This window comes from Aulostomus chinensis, chromosome 4 (genome assembly GCF_037954235.1).
Source record: "Aulostomus chinensis isolate RoL2024-O1b breed Wild chromosome 4, RoL_Achi_v1.0, whole genome shotgun sequence".
Lineage (NCBI taxonomy): Eukaryota > Metazoa > Chordata > Actinopteri > Syngnathiformes > Aulostomidae > Aulostomus > Aulostomus chinensis.
In genome coordinates, this window is record NC_141323.1 from 12,154,766 (window position 1) to 12,177,220 (window position 22,455).

Here is a 22,455-nt window from a genome sequence, read left to right on the forward strand (position 1 = left end):
CCTTCACACTCCTGCTACAGTCAAGGTCAGCCGGATTACGTTTATTATTAGCTCGATACAGAAACATCGGTCCAGCCTTATGTTTTGCTGGTTCAATCGATGTTTCTGTCCCCCTGCAGCAGTGGCGAAGTGATGGTAACTGGAGTGGAATGCAATTAATGCTCGATCGATAATCAGCATCGAAAGACCTCATTATTTCATACAGCAACTCGGCCTTTTAAGAATGATAATCCTGTAATCCATCACCCCACTATTATTCTCAGTGCTTTCCTATTCTACCTTGGATGAGGAGATAAAACGATGGCGATGATGATGATAGCGAGGTACAGGACATGGAGGACAGTCCCAGCGAGAAGAGCGGGACGACTAGTCTTGAAGCATCCATCACTAGTGGATAATCTGTATCCGTGGTGACAGTCTCGCTGATATGTACTCTACCTAATGGCCACACAAGGTCAAATCATCAAGAGAGATGCTATTTATATCCTCCATTTTGTATTACTATCTAGAGCAGAAACAAACACCCGCCTCATTCTCTCTGCCGATAGTTCTCTTCCACCTCTGTTTTCTTTCTGTTCTCAGTTCTGCTCTTCTCTTAATTAACTGATCATAAGTGAGAGATTCTGACAAATGCAAATTCATCCTGGCAGGTGCCCTTTTATCTTGACGGCCTTTGGCTTTTTGAAAAGTTCACTCAAGATAACCCGAAAGGTTGGAAAAGCTCGGACTTCAGACTTCCCCGTTGCTCCTGTGATTGGTTCTCTGACAAGTGTACAGCGCACGATGACACTCAGGAGACACTTGAGTGACCTCATCGTTCCATCTGCCGTCTCGGGCTCATAATGAGACATTTGGGGCCCAATTTTGGGAAATTAGAATTGATCGAGGCTAAACCACACCACTTCAAGTCCAGAGGGGTGATGGAGCCATGCTGGGTTCTTTTTTTGGTATCCATAAAAATAAAAATCTACAAGTAAAAGCACTCCCAATTTAGACCCCCGATTTTGATGCCAGCAGCTTTCAATGTTGCCATGGCAAACTCTTGCGTGTTTATCACATGTAACGATCTGATGATGTATTTTACAAATAATATACGGATCTGAACTGATTGGTCATTGGCAAAGAAATCTGCATTCTTCTACAGCAACATATCAGTGAAAGGCCGATTTCAGCTGATAGAGACCAACTACAGCAGTGAGCTTTACTGGTCAGGCTCAGTCAGGATCCCTTGAAACTGCATGACGGGGAAACTAAAAGTGAGGGTTTCTGGTTTTATTCATCAATGCGTGCATAAAATAGAGTTTTGAAAGAAGTGGATTCAAGTGAGGTAAGAAATCCATTAAGGGTTGATGTTTTTTGTGTAATTTCTGAGAGGTAAATTATATAAAAATGTGGAAAAGGTGAAGAGGAAATGTGTTTTTACAGCAAAACATTTAGAAATATAAAAAACAACTACACAGCAGCAAACATACAAACTGTGCCGTGTGAAGAAGTGGAAGGACTGTTCCATTCAGATTTAATCCAACACCAGGACCCTAACAGGGATTTGGTACCATTCGGTTTAACTTTATGGTTACTTCTTGGTACTGTGATTACAAAACTGTAAAAAAAACATACAAAACAGGGCCAAACTGGTGGGACTTAACCTGCAGAGCATTGGATGCCTTTGAGATCCAGCATGTTTCAGGTTCGGTGTGCTTTCACGACCAGCTTTGCATTTTGCAGCAAGCGTCGTCTACGTCGGGCACTGAAAAGTCAAAGTGAGGTGACATCACACGACCTCTTTAATTTACGCCTCCACCCTGTTGTGCTCTCTGGTACGGAATGATTTCCTGTGATCAAGTACTCAGCAGTACTGATGTACTTCCTTCAGTAAAAGTACAGAGGTTACTACCCCGCCCTCATCGAGGTGTTTCAATTCTGAACCTAAACTCGGAGCTGCGTCCACCAGCGAAGGCGGCGGCGCCGTCTCCGCCTGTCTGATTCAGTTAGCTCTCGTGAAATGGAGCGTCTTCAAAAATCTCCCAGAGAGTATGTAAACATGAGCTGTGCCTCGGGAGATGAGCCGAGGGGTCACTGGGCGATGGAAGTGGTGTCTCACACTCACTCACTCCGTCACCTGGTAACAGTTTGACACAACCCTCCTGGTTAATGTATTCAAACGCTCAGCTACACCTGAGCTCCCTCCTCCTCTTTTGTCCCCCCCCGTTACATCGCCTCCAGAGATATTAGGTAATCTGGGAGCAGCCGGCCCTTTTTTCTTTTTTGAAATATGCCTTATTTTCAGAGAAGCTGCACTACAATCACCCTGGATATGCTTGACATGTTCGCAGAGAGCCAGGAGCCCTCGATTCCATGTGCAGTAGTAAATCGACGCTCTAACACTGAACCTGTGCGAAGTGATAAGCCTCCTCTAAAGCAGAGGGGTGTTCCCTCCAATCGCAGCCCTGGCTCAGATATTCTTATACACAACACAATCAGAAATATTTCAAAAGCCTCTGGGAAGAAAAAAAAAAGTCACAGCGAGAGCGGAGATGACTTGTTTTCAGATGACATTACAGCTCATTTCCCAATCAATTGCCTGCCTCTTGTCTCCCTGCTCAGATAAACCCATCACAACTGAAGGATGCACGAGACGGAAGAAGAAGAAGGAGGAAAAAAAAGAGACACCACAGCTACAGACGCCAATTTTATCTGATAGAGCGAGAGAGAGAGGTGAACAAATGGAGGGATTAGCTTGCATGGGATGAAAGCAGCTGCTCGTCTTCCATCTCTGTTCCCCTCCCCTCCTCTTCTCATCTCTCCATCCGCCCACACATCCACACCGTGGTCTCCCCTCGCAACCGGAGACATGCTCTATATGTTGCAGCTGATCTACTATCACCAGCTGTACCCACAGTAGGTTTCCCCGCGAACACAACGCCTTTCTGTGCACATGGAGGAGAAAAAGAGGCGCCAAAAAAATAAAAAAAATTGGGCTCAGGGGAAGTAAAGTCTACTTCTCTTGTGGCATGCTTGATGCAACCACCCTTCCTAGTTATGTCACCTAGACACAGACACATCAACCCATCACAAAAACACACCTCAAAGGCAGAAAGAGACACCCCCCTCCACCCCCCATCCCGTTTCATTTAGAACTTCTAGAGTAGCAAAGAGAGAAATTCTCAGTCTTACCTGGTAACGACAGCACACCTTCAGCTACAAATCGGCTCGCCCTGACAAGGAGGCATCTGGAGTTGGAGTCTTACACAGAGAGAGAGAGAGAGAGGGAGAGAGAGAGAGAGAGTTGTGTTAGAGATGGGAGAGAAAGGGAGGGAAACTCAGAGGTGGAGCCTGGCTTGGAGGCGAAGAGGAGGAGGAGGAGGAGGAGGGGTGGATAATGACTGTCTGCCGTCTATACAGCCAGTCTTGTGGGAGCAGTGTGGATGGCGCTAGATCATCTCCTGTTCAAACACACACTCACTCTCTCTCACACTCTCACACACACACACACACACACACACACACACACACTAGCTGCACCTCGTGGAAGGCTGGGGGAAAGAAGCAGGGAGGGGTTGTTGTGGAAGAGACAGGAGAGACTCTGGGCTGTTTAAGTCAGCATCGTCACGCAGCGGTTCCTAGGAATCCCTCCAGTAAGAGGGGCACTGCATCACTAAGTCCTTGGCTGTGATTGGCTGCGAAATGGGGAGACGGCAACAATGGTGGGCAACACTGTGTAACCTAAGATGACCCTTTCAACACGTATTAACATGCCCTGCCTGTGTTTATCGCAGGCCCTCAGAGCCACTGTCACCTTCAAGGACACTTCAAGAGTCCCCTCTTCCAGGATCTTTCTTGGGATGCTTGGGAGCGTCACTGTGTGGGCCAGTGCCAACACATACATGGTTCTGAAACGGAACAAACATATTTCCCCTCCTGACTGTAGCGCTCTTCATCCATCCTATTCAGTTTTTTTGGTGCGATTTGCTGAAATCTGAAGCAAATTTAAACCTCGGCAGGAGTGTCTGCAGACCCTGCTGTGAGTAGAAGGTCGTGGTACAGTTTGGTCACAAGGAAATAGTCCCGACATGAAACTGGTTACTCCCAAGTCTGTAAATGCAATGCGTATTGAAGTATCTCACTGTAAAAGGTTCACGGAATTATCAAAATTTACCCATCTTGCAAAAGCGTTGCCTTTACCAGCATCTCCTAATAAAAATACCCATTATGTCAGCTAGCTTATTTGCTCCAAATCAGTTGATGAAAATGGGTCAAATTCCATTTTCCTTTGTTGCAACATTTCCAAAGTTTGCTTAAAATTTACTTGACATTTTCATTGGAATGCAATTATTGCTGTACCCCCCCCCCCCCCCCCCCATGGTTTCTCCTGAAAAATTGGCATCAAATTCCGTTTTATTCACTAGAAAGCAAACAGCTCTTCCTCCAAAATTTGGCTGCACACCCAAAACCATCTCTCTGGATAAAGAGCTCTGTCCCTTTAAGAACTTGTCCATGACGAAGAGGAGATAATTTCCCCAGTGGAAGGTTGAGCCTGTCAAAAATAAAGCCACAAAAACACCTGCAAGGACGATCTTTCATTAGAGTGATTGAATGTGTTGTCACGCTGACCTCAAAACCAATGAAGACTGCACACAATAAATATTAGGAGAAATCTGCAGAAGCTATAAATTCTGAAGTTGTCTAAAGTAGCTCACCACTCTGTTTGTTATGCACTTTAATTAAAAGTAAAACTGACATGAAACCATCAGTCTAACATGAAGCTACCGTTTCAGCTGAGACAAGGCAGCTCAGACGACCTCAGACACAAGATTCATGAATATGACAAGTAGCTGATAACATTTCTTCGCTGCCTAAGGTGGCAAACAAGGTTTTCTTTTGCCTGCACGGCATGAATAAAAGTGTTTGCCGGCTTCTCGCAAAAGGTCAGAGAGGATCTCAGGCTGGAGGATGAGTAGAGCTCGCCGTCATGTGCTCTCTCCTGAAACACTTTTAGATCAACATGAGCCGCTGTCCAGGAGGCGCTTTGAAACTTAGTGACAAGGTATTATAATCAATAGTATTGTAATGGTCTCGCGAGGCGTCAGGTGATTAAACAGGCTTGAATAAATCTGCTTGATTTCAAACTGCAGACTTCCTGACGATTAAGGTTTTCTTTGACATTTTTCGTTAGAATGTTTCACTCTCATCAAAGCTTTTTGTTTTTTAATTAACCTTTTAATCAAACTTTATCTTGGACGTAGAGGTGAAACCATTCAGGCATTTCACAATTTACTTTGATGCAGAGGTAGACAATAGAAAATTAGCTCATAATACTCACATAAGAAGTCGATCCTCAATAAAAATGAATATCAGTTAATTAACTCCCCATGCCTTTGAACTGCATCCAGAACTGAACAACAAACGTGGTTGATCAAACTCCGAAGACAACTGAATTCACTTAAAAATAGTTAAAAAAAATAAATAAATTATAGACTTGAAAATTGTATAATTAAGATTGTTTTTTCACATAACACGAATACTATAAACACACAATGTAGTTCGATATGTCAGTCAGGCTTCTTTCAGCAGGTTTTAGCAAACAGACTCGCTAACATTACGCTAGCTAACGGTGACAGAGCTAACGTTACAAGTGTTGGCTGCTGGTGAATATCAGTAGAAATGCTATCTAAAAGTACTTGAAGGTGATGTTACTTGAACTAATATACACATAAACAACGAGCAAAAAAAGGTTCAGTCTTTTATAGTCAAGAGGACCAAATTAAATCTCACCATGAAAAACTCTGGTCTTTTCCCAACAGTTTGGTGACGCCTCCTCCAAAAAAACTCAAGAAAAGCCATTCAGATTTTTTTCCTGCTGGTTTGTCTGGAGCACCCTGTGGTGATCTCTCTTTATCCAGCAATTAAAAAGGTCATCCTCTTCTCCACTAAGCTTTGTCCAACAATCAATACACTATTATTAGTAACAAAACATTTGCAGTCACAACAGTACTTGCATATTTCTGGCCTGGATTTGACTGTGTAGGGGTATCAACAGTGTTTACACTATTACAGGCCATTAAAACTCTTTTGAGACGTCAATATAAGGTTTGCTAACAGTTTTTGAATAAAGTGAGAAAAAATTGTGTCTCCAGTTTCAAAGTTCTGGGCGATTTTGTCCAAGCAATGTTTGAACAAAACAAAAAAAAAAGCTTATGAATATTGGCCATGGGTGGTAGGAGATTACCGGACTTAATGGCACTTTGTCTTGATATAAACAAGCTTGTTGGGTCTGGTGGGGCTCTGCTGGCACACTGACACTCTCACCAGCAGGAACACCAGCTGCATCCTCCTTGGTCCTGTTCAGAAATAGCTTGGCCCCAGTCAGGCCCTGGCCCTATCCCAGAGAGCTGCTGCTACCAGGCAGGCAGCAGGCCGAGCTCCACTGGACTGTTCTGTTATTGCTTTTTTCAAAAAGTCAGATGTGAGCAAACTTAAACTGGCCACCCCCCCCCCCCCCACACACACACACACACACATACATGAATGCAAAGAAAATCCATTATTAAGTGAGCTATAACAGTCATAAGCATATGTGCTAAAAGTGGGTGCAACGTTAGCGCCCAATATTGTAATATGAGCCTAAACATGGCGTGGCGTGTCATGGCGAGGTCACTGAGTGACAAATAACACATTAACGGAAGAGCTGAGGGAAAAGCTTCATCCAAAATATGCATTTTTGTAGTAAAAATATACGTGAAGCACACGGTCGTGTTGTGAAATTTCTCAAAAGCAGCTGTAGGTGTGCACATTAGCTGCATCAACAAAATGGCAGCACTATTTGGAGCATCAGTTGGTCACGTGTACTAAAAACCTTTTGTTTTGTGTCCTCATGTCTCACATCCAATTTTCTACTTTATAGACTTCCTGACATATAGACTGCAGTGCAGCTTGAGACATTTTCTCAAACTACTGCATCATTATTTGAGTGGTGTACAGTTACTGCCCTGTATTCCCTGATTTACTTTCAGTTTGATCATGTCCATTACATCCCATGATTTCATTGGGTTTGACCAGTATTGACTAAATGAATACGTTTAGTTTAGAGTGTCGCCAACTTTAGTTAGAAGGCAGTGACCTGTCCTTATTTATCAATCACAGGTTTGGAACATAAGGCATAAAAAAAATTTGAATTGTCACAGTCACCCCACCTCACAGTCAGAAGAGAAGGGGATCTCTCTGCCTGCGTGGCTCTAACGGTCGTCCACAATAATCGAAATTTCCCCCCAAAATTTTGCATGTTGCTTCAAGTGAAAACTCAGGAGGACCGAGGTTTCTGACGGGGGCAAACACTGCAGACCCTCTGCTGTAAAACCAATGTCCTCTATCTCAGTCTCTCATCTGTTGGGCTCAGAACAAAATCAAAGTGACAATATTAATCATGTGATGGCGATAATAATTAGAGGGGCTATCAAAGACTGTCCCTTCCCCCATCCTCCCAACACTGAGCGGATAGCTGATATCAGAGCGATCAAACGGTGGCCGATGTCTTCATGGGGCTCTGCAGAGCCGAGGTAGCACTTAGAGCGAAGGTGTTGATCAATAAAACCCATCTCCACATCAAGAGTAAATTAGTAACATGAGGGGGGGGAAAAACAAATTGTAGCGATTGCTGTGCATGCCAATCAAAAAGCTTTTAAAGTGCCAAAGTACGTCAGTAGAGGCAGAAGTCAGACCTTGATCGTTATCCTGGTTTTGACATGCAGAATTCTTCCTGGGAGTTTGTCATCCACACCTGATGGTTTGGATCGTCTCAAGTCAAATCTCTGCCGGCGTGATTCAGCGAAAGAGAATCTCGCCCTGCGCTGAGCGTCCACACGGCGCCCAAGGAAGTCTGGTGTTTCTCTCTCTTGTTTACAGTGGTCTGCGGGAGAGCTGGGTGACAGCCTGTGACAGATTGATGGATAATGTGACACTCATGTGCCACTGTGTCATCCATGCATCCCCTCTTCTCACTCACACACACACACACACACACACACACACACACACACACACACACACGTTCACCACCCCCAGGGGATGATGAGCATGCTGGTAAAGCATGGACCCTAAGGTTGCATTTTCTTGCCATATCATGTAGAGTAAAGCCTGATGGGAAAATGGTGGGCGGCTGTCAGCCAGATTGTTAGCGGCCACATGACAAGGCTAGCCCTGCCTCAGATAATGATGCTCAGGAATGGAAGAGAACAGACGAGATGGGTGGCAGCAGGCCGGAGAGGCCGCCAAACGAATCTGCATAGAAATGAGCAGGCTCCCTCCACATTTACACATCTCAAGATGGAGTTGCCCATCACGGCGGGAGAAAACAACCTCAACCGTCAGAAATGGACGCCGGCTGTCTGAAAGACCACTGACCACAGACAAACTCCGGAGAAAATGTCATACATAACTAATGGTCATCGACTCGTCAGGGCTGCTGTCAACAATCAGGGAGATGACTCACATTGTAAATGTCAGAGGAGAAGGAAAAAAAATGGAAAAAATGTGTAAACACTAATATCAAATACATTTTAAAGCTGTTACACTTTAAAAAAAAAAAAAGAAAATCATTTGAGATAAAATTGGTCATCACTGAAGAGGACTTTCCAAAGGTCACAGTGGGTAACAGGCGTCCTGAAATTCAAATTAAGAGCTTAAACACGAAGACGTGTCCTCCCATTTCCTTCATCTATAAAGGGGAGTAAACAGCGTTAAGTATCGTTTTGTATGCCGATGGATGGACTAATCTTCTCATATTGATTTTACCTACATGGCCATCACTTAAACCCTCCAACAACACATTCAGGGGAGATCAATAATGTTCCTACACAACACTCCATGATGTAGAACCAACTACTCCATGAGGTTAATATTCAAATTCAGCACTTTGGCACATGTGGATGCAAACCAGTTTGCTGGGAGGTAATAATTTATAGACACAAAGCAGTCTTGAGTCGGTTACCACAGCAGGGACTCTTTTTTTTTTTTTTACTGGTTACACTCGTCAGTCCAAGGGTTAATTTGAATACACACACTGCTAACAGCTAGCAATTTGAGTTAAAACAATGAAATGAGCGATGCTAGGGGTCACCAACCTTTTCAAACTCAAGAGCATGCATGTCAACAGAGAGGCTATACTGTATATAAAAAAGGATTATGGGTGGGACTAATTATGTCAAGTAATCGAACACAAATTCGTTAGCTTGGGGTACGTTAGCTACAAGGCCGGATTAACCATTAGGGCAACTGGGCAGTTGCCCAGGGGCCCTAGATCGCGGGCCCTCTAAGGATCCCATGGCCCCACGGCAATCAGTGCAAAAGCAAAAAAAATATTAGTCTCACTATGCTTTAAGCCTGACAGCTGCCGCTGTAGCTTTTGTCAGCGCAAGTCCAAGTTGAGGGGCAGAGCCCCCTCATTGGTTGTCAGCCCGCCATGGGGCGGGTCAAAGCAATGGTGATGCCAATCAAGGCAAGGGAGATTTCGATTAAAAAAAAAAAAAAAAACGAAAATGGAGAAACCTAGTGGTCAGCTTAGTGGGAGCGCTGAACGAAAATTAAAAAAGGACAGGGATTTTAAAAAGGCGGAAAGTTTAAAGAATATACCGACAATAGGTAATTTTTTTCCTTCGGTCCCCGCCTGCTCTGCGGAGAGCAGCTCATCAATTGACGGCGTCGGCATTTCTCCACCTGATGATGCAACCGCTAACGTTAGCGCGGCTAACGTTAGCAACCCGGACGGAGAAAATCCCACAGCAGAATCTTACAGCGTCGAGCAGGTGCCTGAGCCTCTGTCATGTTCAAGTGAGACCGCTGTGGTGGGCGATGAGCCACTCTCGCCCGAGACCGTGAGCAGCGGCCTCCACACCGCCTTGCCTATGCTTTCCGGCGATCCCGCGCTCTGGGGCGCCATAACGGAGCAGCACCGAGAGGAGGCGATTCACCGCGGGCCCGCAGCATTCCATAACAGGGCCGCCAAATACCCCGCGTCGGTGAGAGAGTCTGGGATAGGATGTCGGACCCGCTCTCTCACTAACGAGCTGTTTCACTGTCGTCTCCAAAATAACCAGTCAAGGGAATGGCTGCTTTATTCCCCTTCAACTGGTTCTGTGTACTGTTTTGCTGTTTTGCTTGCAAACTCATGTCATCGCAAAAGAGACATGCTTTTATCAGTGGGTTCTGTGATTGGAAACATCCAGAGAGGATTTCTGATCACGAAAAGAGTGCAGAGCACAGACAATATATGCTTGCTTTATTACACAGGAGTAATCATCTTGGACGAGTGGACACCTCTCTTGCTCGGCAGTGTGAGGCAGAATATCAGTACCGGAAAGAAGTTCTTCGGCGTGTTGTGGCGGTCATTCAATTTTTGGGTGCCAGAGGACTACCATTTAGAGGTGACAACGAACTGCTGGGCTCTGCACAAAATGGGAACTATCTTGGACTTCTTGAACTGATTGCAGAGTTTGATCCTTTTTTAAAGGGGCACATTGAAAAACATGGCAATAAGGGTAGAGGTAAGCCCTCCTACTTGTCCTCAACTGTATGTGAAGAGTTCATTTCATTAATGGGTGAGAAAACTAAGAATACTATAGCAGAAGAAATCAAACAGGCTAAATATTTCTCTGTAATCATTGACTCCACACCAGATTTGGCACATGTTGATCAACTCACATTTGTTTTCCGCTGTGTGAGTGCAGATGGCAGCGTAGAGGAGAGGTTTATGGGGTTTGAACCCATCCATAGCCACACAGGTGTAAGCCTAGCAGAGTGTGTGATTAAAATGGTTCGAGATTTGGGTTTGGATTTGTCAAATTGTCGTGGTCAAAGTTATGACAATGCGAGCAATATGTCCGGCAAATACAATGGGCTCCAGGCACTCTTAAAAAAGGAGAACCCATTGATTCATTACACACCCTGTGCTGCACATTCTTTGAACCTTGTTGGTGTCAACAGCATTGATAATTGCTGTGAGGAGGTTGACTCTTTTTTTGAGCTGTTACAGTCTCTGTATTCATTTAGCAGTGCATCAACCCATCGCTGGAACAGAGTTTTCCATAACAGTGAACATAAGATAAGCCACACTCTAAAGTCCCTATGCTCTACCAGGTGGAGTTGTAGGGCAGATTCCACAAAAGCTCTGAAAGACAATTACAGGCCAATCAGAGATACATTAGCCAAAATAGCTACAGACTGTAAGGAAAACACTCAAACCAAACGTGAGGCCGCTGCACTTGCTTCAAAACTGGACAAACTAGAGACAGTTCTAATGACAGTTTTATGGGACAAGATTCTTGGTCGAGTTAAAGCAACAAGTGATCAGCTACAAAAAAAGGAGATGGGTTTAGCTACGGCCCGAGGTCTTTTACAGTCATTGTACACATATGTTGGCACTTTACGAAACCAGTTTGCAGAGTTTGAAGAGTCAGCACGCTCTATCAGTGCAACAAAAGACTACCAGTCTGACATCAGACGTTCAAGAAAACGTAAAGTTTTGCAGATGAATTTGATGAAGGTGAAGTAGCTTTCCTCGATGGAAGCCAGACATTTAAGGTTGATACATTTTATGTCATTATTGACAGACTTGGTTCCTGCCTTTCCAGGCGTATTGAAGCATACACAGATGTCTGTCAACTTTTGGGTTTTTTTATTTGAGAAAGACTGCAGTGATTGTATTGTGCGGGAAAAAGCTGCAAAGCTGAGTTCAGCTTATCCTGAAGATCTGGACAATTCACTTGCGGATGAACTTGTGCAGTTCACCCACTTTTCACAGCCTGACACTACACCTGGACAGTTGCTGCAAGTTCTTGAGAGAAATGGGCTCAAAACAACATTTCCAAATGTATATGTTGCACTCCGAATGTTTCTAACTTTGCCTGTGTCCAACTGTGAGGGTGAGAGGTCATTTTCTGTATTAAAAAGAGTTAAAAATGAGCTGAGGACCACAATGTCACAGAGACGGCTTTCTGCACTTTCCCTCTTGGCCATTGAACACGAACTTGTTAGTGGTCTTGATTTTGAAGATATTATACACCAGTTTGCCCATTTAAAGTCAAGAAAGAGGCCAGTGTAAAACATGCTTACCAAAGGAATAGCATATGCTATAGATACGCTTACAAAAAGGAAAAGCCATAAGCAGATAAGATAAGTGACTATTATATAATCTCTTTGTTTTTGTTCTGAAGAAAGTCCAAGTTAAATGTTCTGTCATTTAATTTGTACTTGGAGACTGTTTGATGTTAAAGCACTGACTGGACAATATTCTAATCTTCTGTGGTCAATTGTTGATACCGCGGTGTTGTTTGGGTTTGTGGGTTTGGGGGGTTGGGGGGGCACTAACAGGTTGTTGCCCAGGGGCACTGTGGAGTGTTAATCCGGCCCTGGTTAGCTAGGCTGTGCTTGTATGTCAAGTTTATTGTGACATAATGCCAAACTGCATTCAGAAAACAAGCATTTTAATCGTGGTTTTCTTGCCTCGAGCAAAAATGTTTTACCTGCTCTCTGTGGCGATGATACTTTTTGTTTTAAATTCTTACACACTTGCAGGATTGTGTTTTTGTGTTCTCCATCCGTCCATCATTGTCTCGCTAACGCAATTTCTCAGGAAAGCTTTGAGGGGATTTCTCCAAATTTGGCACGAATTACCATCGGGACTCCAGGACGAACTGACAAGTTTTAGTCATCAATTGTCAAATCCCCTGTGACAGGCACTCTATGCTGCTGTACTCAGCATTTTTAGTTTCATCTCCTCTTCAATGCACACATTCTTTATTGTTCATGAATATCTGTGAAGGCGTTCCCAGTAGAAACTGCTGATCGGTCACATGAGCTAAAGCTTTACTGTCAGACTTTGTACATGAAGGTGGTTTCCATTGAAAAAAGGTGAGAAACTACCTTTTTAAATAAGTTTGTAATAATTGATAAAAAATAGTCCTTTGTATTACCTCCCCATATTTTATCGTTTGTTATGCAATAACTAATATGCTCATAAAAACAAGTTGATGGAAACGTGAGTATTTGGCGGAATGACAGAATGCGACTGTTACAGTATGTTTCCGGAAAGTTTTAGGACAAGTGAAAGACTTGTTGATGTCATCTATCTCAATATCCATCCACTGGATCAAAATCAGGCTGAGGCAACTCAAACTGAAGCCATGGAGAGAGAGAGAGAGAGAGAGAGAGAGAGAGAGAGAGAGAGAGAAACAAACATGAAACTGACTAAGACAGCAGTTTGGCCTTCTAACTAATCCAAGAAACACGAAGGAATAAAAACCCAGCCATGGTTCCCCACCAGTGAGCCAGCTAATGGTTTCTATTGTGATGGTAAAATTGAGTTCAGGAGATTATCTTAAAGCCGGGACATGGTGAGGTAATTCTCTGAATACACTGAGTGCATCACTGACTAAATGGGAAGCTGTGATATTATCTTGTCTGTCATGTAAACAGAGCGGCAGGTAGGAAGGCTATATTCCTTGACATGCAGTCATTCATACTTAGTGTATCAAATCTCATCTAAATCTAAAGTGTTATTAATTTCCCAAAATATATCAAATCAGCTAAACCTATATAAGGTTAATGTCCTTCAGTTCCTCCCTCCAGCAGTAGCCCGGATCCTCAGGGGTCGTCCAGGTAGAAGGTGAATTATATCCTCTTATCAGTGCATCCAGACCTCCAGCCTGGCTTATCATCCTGCACTTCTCACCCCCGAGATGTTTGGGTTAGCCATGCTCCTCAACATATAACATGTGTGATCGTATGATCATACATCGACCTTTTTCAGGTGCTTGATAACTGGAGCTCTTGCGTGTCTGCCTGCAAGCACATTGTCTTCCTATGGAATCCAAGATGGCTGCCTGAATGCCTTCCAGTGACAGGAACTCTACATTTCATGAGAGTTTTGCACGTCATACATGAACGTTCGTGGCTCAGTCCCACGTGGAATGACCCTTTGTACAACAGAGCTCTACACTACTCACACAACAAGTCTGGCCTCCAGCGCAAAGCATGAATATTTCAAGAGGATTCAACCCACTGGAAATCTCAACAAGGTTGTTGTCTGTGCATAAAGAGAAATCTGTTTACCCCTCTGTCACGAGGTCTGTCGTGTCTTCAGGTCCTTCGCTTCCATCGACATGGTAGCCGAGGATCTTCTGCTCTGAGTGTGCCTATGTTTTCAAAGTCGCCCTTTGTGAACGGTAGCAGGAAATGCCAAGCTAGCTAGCAACCCTCAATGCTGAAAATTGCAAGATTTGATGAAGATCGTCAGTAAGGCAGGTCTGTGGGGCTGTTTCAGTGAAAAGTTATTAAAAATACAACTGAAACATGGATATTTAAACAAGTTGTTTGTAGGGGCATAGTTGCTGAATCTCAGCCCACAAGATCATGATTAGCTTACAGAAGCAAGCCAGAGAGTTTTCCTGCATTAGCAGAATGCTAATCCATCACGCATAAATAGATTACACGTAGGAGTCACTGCCCTCTAGCAAACATTAGTACATGTGCAACAACAGCCCAAAACTCTGGTTCCTCCAAACTTCTATTATAAACAAACAACTGGCAGATTAAAGAGATTTTTCATAAATAGAGAGCATTTGGTTCCATTATGATTACGGTGTTAATTATTTCGTACTTCAGTTAATGACGCTCTTTTTCTTTCTCTCTCTGTTAAATTTATTAAACCACTGATGGATTGGTGTTGTTTGTCTGACTGGAAACAGGATAAGGTTAAAAACAACAGGGCTAATTTTCACCAAACACTGCAGAGGGGCGTTACACGAGCCAAGGAGGAACCCAGGAAAGTTTGGAGGCAGATCTGTTGAACTAGATTGCATATTTCCTGCCTACACTCCAGTGATGGCCGTGAACTGGAGCCGTTATGTTTTTGGGTTGTCCGTCCGTCTCCGACGTCCTCATTAATGTAAAATCTTTGGAACGGCTCAGGGTATTTCCTTCAGATTTGGCACAAACATCCACTGGTACTCAGGGATGAACCGAGAAGATTTTGGCTGTCACAGGTTAACGCATTGCAAATGGAAACAAAAAATAAAAAAAACCACACTGCAGTATTTCTTGCTTTGTCTTTAGTTTCAAAGCATCGGTCGAAAAGGCAGAGTGCCTCTTAGGAAGCGTAATCTATCCATTCATCGTTACAACATTTTACTACAGTGAAAGGTGATATTTCATACTCAAAAAGATCAACATCAAAATGTTCTATGCAAATACGTTGCTGGTCATTATTGGAGGAGGCAGCATAGGAACTCGAACACTGTGAAACCCTTTCAGTTCAATTGAGGATGAGCAGCTAATTTCTTAATCCCTGTGAGCCGGTTGGACCTTTGTTCAAACCCCTTATGAATTTAGGATCAATATGATACATATAACTAATGTGGAATTAGTTATACCGTATCAACATTGATCATGCATAGGCTTATTTTTTTATTGTTATTTCCAAGAAACCCCTCTGGAAGTGGGCTCAGTCTCCAGGAGGCTCGCTCGCATTTTCGCTGCGTTCGTTTCCCCTCAGGCCTGCGTGACCTCCAACAGTTGTTTCACTCACAAAAACACCTCCCATTACCGACACATTCACAGGTTATAGAAGGTATTGATTGATCGAGATTCCTGGTGTGGCTTTGAGCCTCATTACTGACGGATTGTCTCTGAAGATTCTCGGTGATCAGAGTCATGGTTAGGAGGGTTAAATCAAGGCCAGCTAAAAGATTGTGTTTCCTTCTAGTTGAGAGGAACTGATCAGTGAGTCAATAAATCCAAGCAACGCTGAACTGTCACTCAAGACTGTTGAAGGACAGAAGGAAGAAGGACAGAAGGCCGCCGACAGGAGGCTGGTCCTGCTGACTGGGGCTATGCTGGGGTGATGTCAACCGTTAGCATGTCTCATTAGCTCTCCAACCCGCCCTGAGACGACAGACTCGGCTCACTGACAGATTCTGTCCAACCACCACAAGAGTCTCTGCGCTCAAAACTCAAAGTCTTGAGCAGTCAAAGTCAAACTTGAGGGTAAACAAATGCAGCAAATGTAAACAAAGTTAAACGTGGCTAGCCGTTAGCGACCTGCTACAACCATAGCAGAGGATGACATCTCTCTTTGTCAGTTTGTGTTTTGTTTTACAGGACGAGTGTACACACTTGTGTCAATCTTTCATATCTGAGGTCTGCGTCTATGTCATCCAGGTCTATGTATGTTGCGCTTCGGTGTTTGGTCAGCATGCTTTCAGATTGGCCGACGTTCCACGTGACAATCCACAGAGTGCACGCTGACCTGTCCTCTATGTTCCGTGTACACAGTCAGATTCACGATGGTTAATATTTATGATTTTAATTCAGGGCGGCCTGATCGTGCCATCAGAACCGGGCCTTTGCTGACTTTTGTGCGGAGGGGGGAATCGGGGCCAACATCGATGATCTGGTGGTGAGTGCCAGCTTCATGCATCACTCACACTTGTGGGTTTCCAGTCCACACCAGCACCTCACTCACCCTGCATGTATATTAACTCATTTTTATTATTACATTCTGTTTATAGTGTTTGTGGAATCTCCACACACATAAAAGCCGCTGGAACGAGCGGCAGCCCGCCGCAGGTACAGCTGGAGAGAGACGTTCCTTCCAGTCAATTAGCACAGACGTGTACAGGTTGTAGTAGTAGACGCAGCCCTGACACTGAACCAGCAAACCACCCGTCACAGGCAGAGCAGCGTCCCTTCAAAACCAAATTAACAAGTCCTCACCTGTGGTCTGCCACCCCGGCTCTGCTGGTGATTTGACATGGCCGTTCCCCCTCCTGTGGGCCTATTCTTAGTGCGGCTATCATTCTCATGATGTGTTGGAGAGAAGGTTATTTTTAGTGCGGCTGCCACGTGATGTCTTTGTGAGCGGAGCCTCACAGCTGTAGGCTACTGCTACAACATGTTACATGCTCACTGTCTGGAACACACAACGGAGGGAGATATCAGGGAGCCTCGCTGAAATCACGCTGACTGATTCATCTGCATTTTTTTTTTTTCCAGAGAAACGACCCTCACTTCTCCTGGTGAACCCTGATGTTGCCTTTAATTTCCTCTCTAGATGAGCACTTAGACGCTAAGTTCAACACAGGATTATTTTGAACCATTTCCTTAATAATCAGAGAGCTCCACATTGGACGGAGAGAAAGAGAAATATATACATACTGTGGTCACAGCACATCATCTGATTAATTTATAGCAGTACTTTTATTAATCTATGGCCACAAGATGGAACTCTTTCCCACAATTGGGTTAAATTGTTGCCATGAGAACATTTTTTTTATCAATTTGTTCCCAGACTTTGATGGAACAAGGCCTAGATGGCGGTCTGGCTTTCTCCGGCCGCTCCCAGCCTCTGGACCAGCGTCTGGGCGTGTCGTTCTAATGAGCGACCCACACACCTTACCGGAAAATAATGACCAAAGAAAAAAAAGTTAGTTATTACTGACTCTTCAAGGATAGAGAGAATTTTATGGCTCAAAACTATTCGTCTTTCTACCGGTTGGGATTACCGCCTGTGTTCTAAATGCACGGGAACAAAACAATCGCCCGGAGAAGAAAGAGCTCCACCGGGATCCATCCACACCTGCACGGATCATCTACCAATCACACGACGGTTAGGCAGACGTGACAGAAGAAACTGACACCCTGTAATTTTCATGGCGGATATCATCCGTAATTTAGCTCATTACATAACAAAGGGACTTATGTCGTAACTAAAATGAGCTAATTTGAATTCTTTTTTCCCTGAAGAAAAGGCAGGTTTTGTCACGATAACCTCATGGCTAATGGTTCGTCGCTGTAATTTTCATCGCAGATCCTCCGGTAGCCATCATGGCAGGAAGACTTGTGACCAAAAAAAAGCAGAAAAGAAGCAGCAATAAAGACACGCTTAAAATATAAAGCAGTCAATATGAAGCTAAACCAGCCCCTAAAAGTGAGATATTCACCGTTACAGGTGATGTGACACACACATACACACACGGCAACATAAAGCCGCTGCTCTTCAGATAAGAGAACATATTACAGAGCATGTTCTCTTCACACGTTCCGTCTGTTAAGCTCTGAGGACAACAACGTGCGTCATTCACTCCCCATATAACAGGCACGTCTCAAAATACAGCCTATTTTCCACTGCATAGTCCCTCAGCCTTTACTTGAAAAAAAAAAACAAAAAACACACACACACACACAGGAATACAAAAGAGAGCTAAAGGGTGAATCTCCCGTTCAATAAAACCCAAAGCTGTCAGCTCATGAAGTCATGCTTGGAGAGGCAGCCAGTGGAATACTGGTGTTTTTAGACCGTTTAAATGGTCGAAAATTACAGCCCGAAAGCGCACTGATGCAGGGGAAGCTGCACATTAAAGTGCTACGCCACCCAAAACTCGTATTTTACCTTTTGAAGACTCACAAATAGGTGCTTTTTTGTCCCCCCCTCACCTCCTGCATCATTTCTGTCAGCATCCTGGAGACACAAAGAACCAGCCATGTATATTTAGCCAAAAGCTAACAGAGACTGGCAGCTAATAACCGCTACAGTGACAAAACAGCAAAACTGGTTTCATCCATGTCTCCTTCAACCAATTATGTGCTCAGTAATCCACAAAGACAAATCCTAACCGTTCACCGTTAGCTTCTAGCTACATATAGGTGGCTGACTCTTACTGCATCCTGGAGTCATAGAGGGGTGATGCAGGAGGGAAACCGATGACACCTACTTGAAGGGTAAACTACCGCTTTAAAGTCCTTGGCCTTGTGAACTTGGCGTTCTGTCGTCACTGAAACTTTCTGTGAAGGTGTGTTTGCACCAAAATGCGACGTGATGCTTTCGCGCGTTAAGATTACGTGTAAAGTCTGTGTCGAGAGGCTAATAGACACGAATTTGCGAGTATTCAGCCAGCTCAAATGACGCGAATAAAGACAAATGATCCAGCGGTCTAGCTTGCGCTATAAAAGCAAAGCGATTGGCGATTTGGTGTGACATTGGAACGTCCTCGACGTTGAAACCAGCTTTAGAAAAGTCACATGTCACGAGGAGGAGGTGGTGCGATGGCACTGAGTGTCCCTCCAGCACCTGGAGGGCCGGCTCGCCTAAAAAGACCCAAATCGATGCATGATGTGGGACTCCATGGACGGGTTAGCGCATTAGAGAGTGAAGAATCAAGCAGGGACATTCTACCAAGCTTCTGGTGAGGACAGAAGTGGGCGACGCTCCATTTAACACATTAAATGCAAAAGAAATGCTCATATGGTCTGTGGGGCGCGAGGCTTAAATAAACCTGAAAATGTGTATTCCCACATTGAGTGCTAAGCTCTGACTCTTCCTCCCTTTAAGACACCAATCACTGGCCCGGCATGGGTCAGCCAGGGTGGGAGGGCTGATTGCGGCTCATCAGCCTGTCAGCTGGAAGCGAATGGAGCCCACGGTCGAGTGGTGTTCCGCGCCGCCGCGTTTTCCTCACTCGACTGCAAGCCAAGCGGCTGTTGTTTTAGTCAGTTAAAACTGTCTAAATGATGAGAGGCGGCGGGCACTTCATGGCTGCATGGAAAAACAGAGCGGGACCCGCTGAGGCAAATGTGTTGCGAGCGGAGCCACTGTGGCGTGTCATGTGACCAACTGCTCTGGCCATCCTGCGCCTACAGCTAGGTACTATTGTGCTCTCCCAGCTAGAAGCTCATCCTGCAGATTCCTCCTCTGTGCAGCCGTGGATCCTGTAGATGCCTCTGCTCCCGTCGCCAGGCCGAGCAACAAGATGAAAAGTAAAATCCTCAGGAATCTGCCGCTTGCTGCAAACCCCGTGGAAGTGAAGAAATCCATGTCTTTGTGTAGTTGAGCTCAGCGCGTGAACTATGGGAACATGCAGCTGGTGAAGCAGCAGCTCCAGCGTTGGCAGCACACATGAAGAACACGTAAAAATCGGCACCTCTGCAAACGTGTCAAGTTCTACAGAACAACATTCCACTGAGCATTAGTGAACAATATGAATTGTGCAAGAGCCATGACGTTATTGTCGTTTTACCATCTCCATTCCCTTTTCTGTGTATCTTTCCACATGATTTTGCATATGCAGGACTAGAGTATGGATCATATTAATAAGGGTTTCCCATAATCCCAGTTGGGACGGCCAACGCTGACTTGGCGTGCCACACTGGCAACTAACACGAAGTAACAGCTCTGGGGCGGGGGTTCCGGGGCAGTCCAGGAAGAGCTGGAATATCATTTCCACTCATTAATTGCCTCAGTTGCAACTAAAATCACCAAATTAGCAGCAAATATCACATCGTGGCAATGATAAACACTTTAATTAGAGGGCGTTTTGGGACTAAACAGATGCGTTTTCTCTTTTAATTTCAGTCTGGCTCCAGAAACTGCAAGTCAAGTAGGAGAACAAAACCCAGATTGAACATTTCGACTGATTTTTTTTTTTTCTCCCCAAATGATGAGGCGAAGCCGACAGTTTGGGAAAATAACATATCTGGATGGAGGAAGAAAATTGAAGGACGGAGAGTGAAGGAGACAGGACAAGGTCATGTGTGTTTGTGGGGATGGTTTGAAGGGAGATGATAGACTGTCGCAGAGAAAGAAGACCAGCGTGTCAAATGAACAGTTCGATTGTTGGCGTTTATCTGTCCGTCTGAGGTAACAATGGCGGCGGCATTTTCAGACTCGCAATTGAGCTTTCCCAGATAAGCGGACCACACATCGAGCTCAGCCCAGCAGCTCGCTCAGTGAGAAAGCAAAAAAAATGAAAATATTAAGCATCTCGTCCTCTTAACTCTGAGGACCAGTTAGGGAGAGTGATAATAACCCTTCAGCACCCTGGAGGTGTTCAAGGTTTATACACGGCGCCAAAGTCTTCTGGGAAGGAAGCTGGTCAGTGGTTCAGGGACGAGCGGTGGCGTTGTTTGGTCCGGCAGCGGCAGCATTCTACATCTCTCAGCTGACGCAGCCTAAAACATGTTGCCATCACTCCAAAGCGGGAAAAGATTGTCAAGTCTGCGCGATCGTGTCACTTGATCAAACTAATCTTTCGCTATTCCGGCCAGGACGCCACAGGAGAGAGGGGAGGGGCTCGTCTCCTAAATACCAAACCACGCTTTTCCCGTCATCTCAGACCGAGGAGGGCCGAACGCTCTCGTGGCTCCCAGCTGATAGCGTCCTTCCTCCGCCGGCTGCACGACATCCTGAAGAGGCGCATGCAGCTCGGCGACTTACCGCCGCTGAGACAGATGGGCTGCGTCTTTGCCAGCAGGCTTCGACGCTGGTTGGCTGTCGTAAGGCGAATTTGTCGCTCAAGGTTAACGTTCTGAACTTGAGCCAAGGAGGCAGTTGTATACATGAACGGCGGCTTGTCGATGTCCAGCCTCGCGTGTAATTCTGCTGACAGACAAACACCCACAAACTATTAGCTCCTTTGTGCAGCAACATACATGCAAGGAGAAGAAGAAGAGCTTCGGGGTCACAAAGATGTGGGTCACAGCGTCCATTTTGGTTTGCACGTCCGCAGTCGCTACCCGAGAAACCCACGAGTGCACAAGGTCAACAGTTGTCCAGTTCGATGCCGTGAGCAAAGAACCTTATTCCAGAACAATGAAAAATAAATCAATCCATCCTTGAAGAACGCCACACGTTCTTCAGAAATAATATACAGCAGATAATCGGCCTTGAAGGCAGGACTGGAACCAGTTCAGGACCATCAGGAGACCAAACCAGTCTTCAGCATCAAAAGCAGCTGCAACGACCCACAACACAAGAACTCATGACCAGTATTTATGTTGAGATTAACATTACTGTACTGGAGCAAAAATCTTAGACTCGGTCTGAAGACGATGTTGATCTCATGCTGCAGGACAGACGAGGCGCCAGCCGTGGCAGCTCAGATGCCAGCTACATGGGTGGCGCGTGAACAGAAGCACATAAAGCCTATAGGATTGTGGCTCAGATCGGAGTTGCTCTCCTGACGCATCCTGGATCGAATTAGCAGACGAGCGTCTCAGATCCGAGTTTGCAGCGAATGTCGAACCGGGGCGAACGGCGGCAGCTCAGCGCTGACACTTCCATTATGATAAGAATATTGAAAGAGTAGCTTACACATAACCTCTATTACCAGAGGAAATGTCTAGGATGCAGAAACCAGGATGAATAATGTATAGGGAATGTTGCTGGGGCCAGGAAATGTAAATTTAATCCGTCTTTATTTTCTCCATTTGCCAATTTAATGAAGTGCATCGCCTTCATGCAACTCGAGTCCTTTGGCGTCTCCGACATCACAATGAGTAGGTGAAATACGTGGACCTCCACGCCAGGACCCACCAGCTACATCATACAAGCATGTGACGGCTTGGAATTGGATTTTAAACCCTCCCATTCAACGTCGTTGAGGCGACAAATTCTGTTCTATCATCATCAATCAC

The 22,455-nt window shown here is 44.9% G+C and overlaps 1 protein-coding gene across 7 annotated transcripts in view; it reads right to left on the bottom strand.

Annotated features, from left to right (window-relative positions):
• The window catches only part of syt1a (synaptotagmin Ia), a 192,929-nt gene that overhangs the window by 164,335 nt on the left and 6,139 nt on the right, over nt 1-22,455 (bottom strand). For 4 of the 7 annotated variants that reach the window (XM_086201835.1, XM_086201833.1, XM_086201831.1 and 1 more), the window contains exon 2: nt 3,175-3,243. The gene's annotated coding sequence lies outside the window, so the exon portion shown is untranslated. Of the gene's footprint in view, nt 1-3,174; nt 3,423-22,455 lie in introns of those variants that run through there. The other 3 variants (XM_086201834.1, XM_086201832.1, XM_086201829.1) reach the window with 1 other exon arrangement.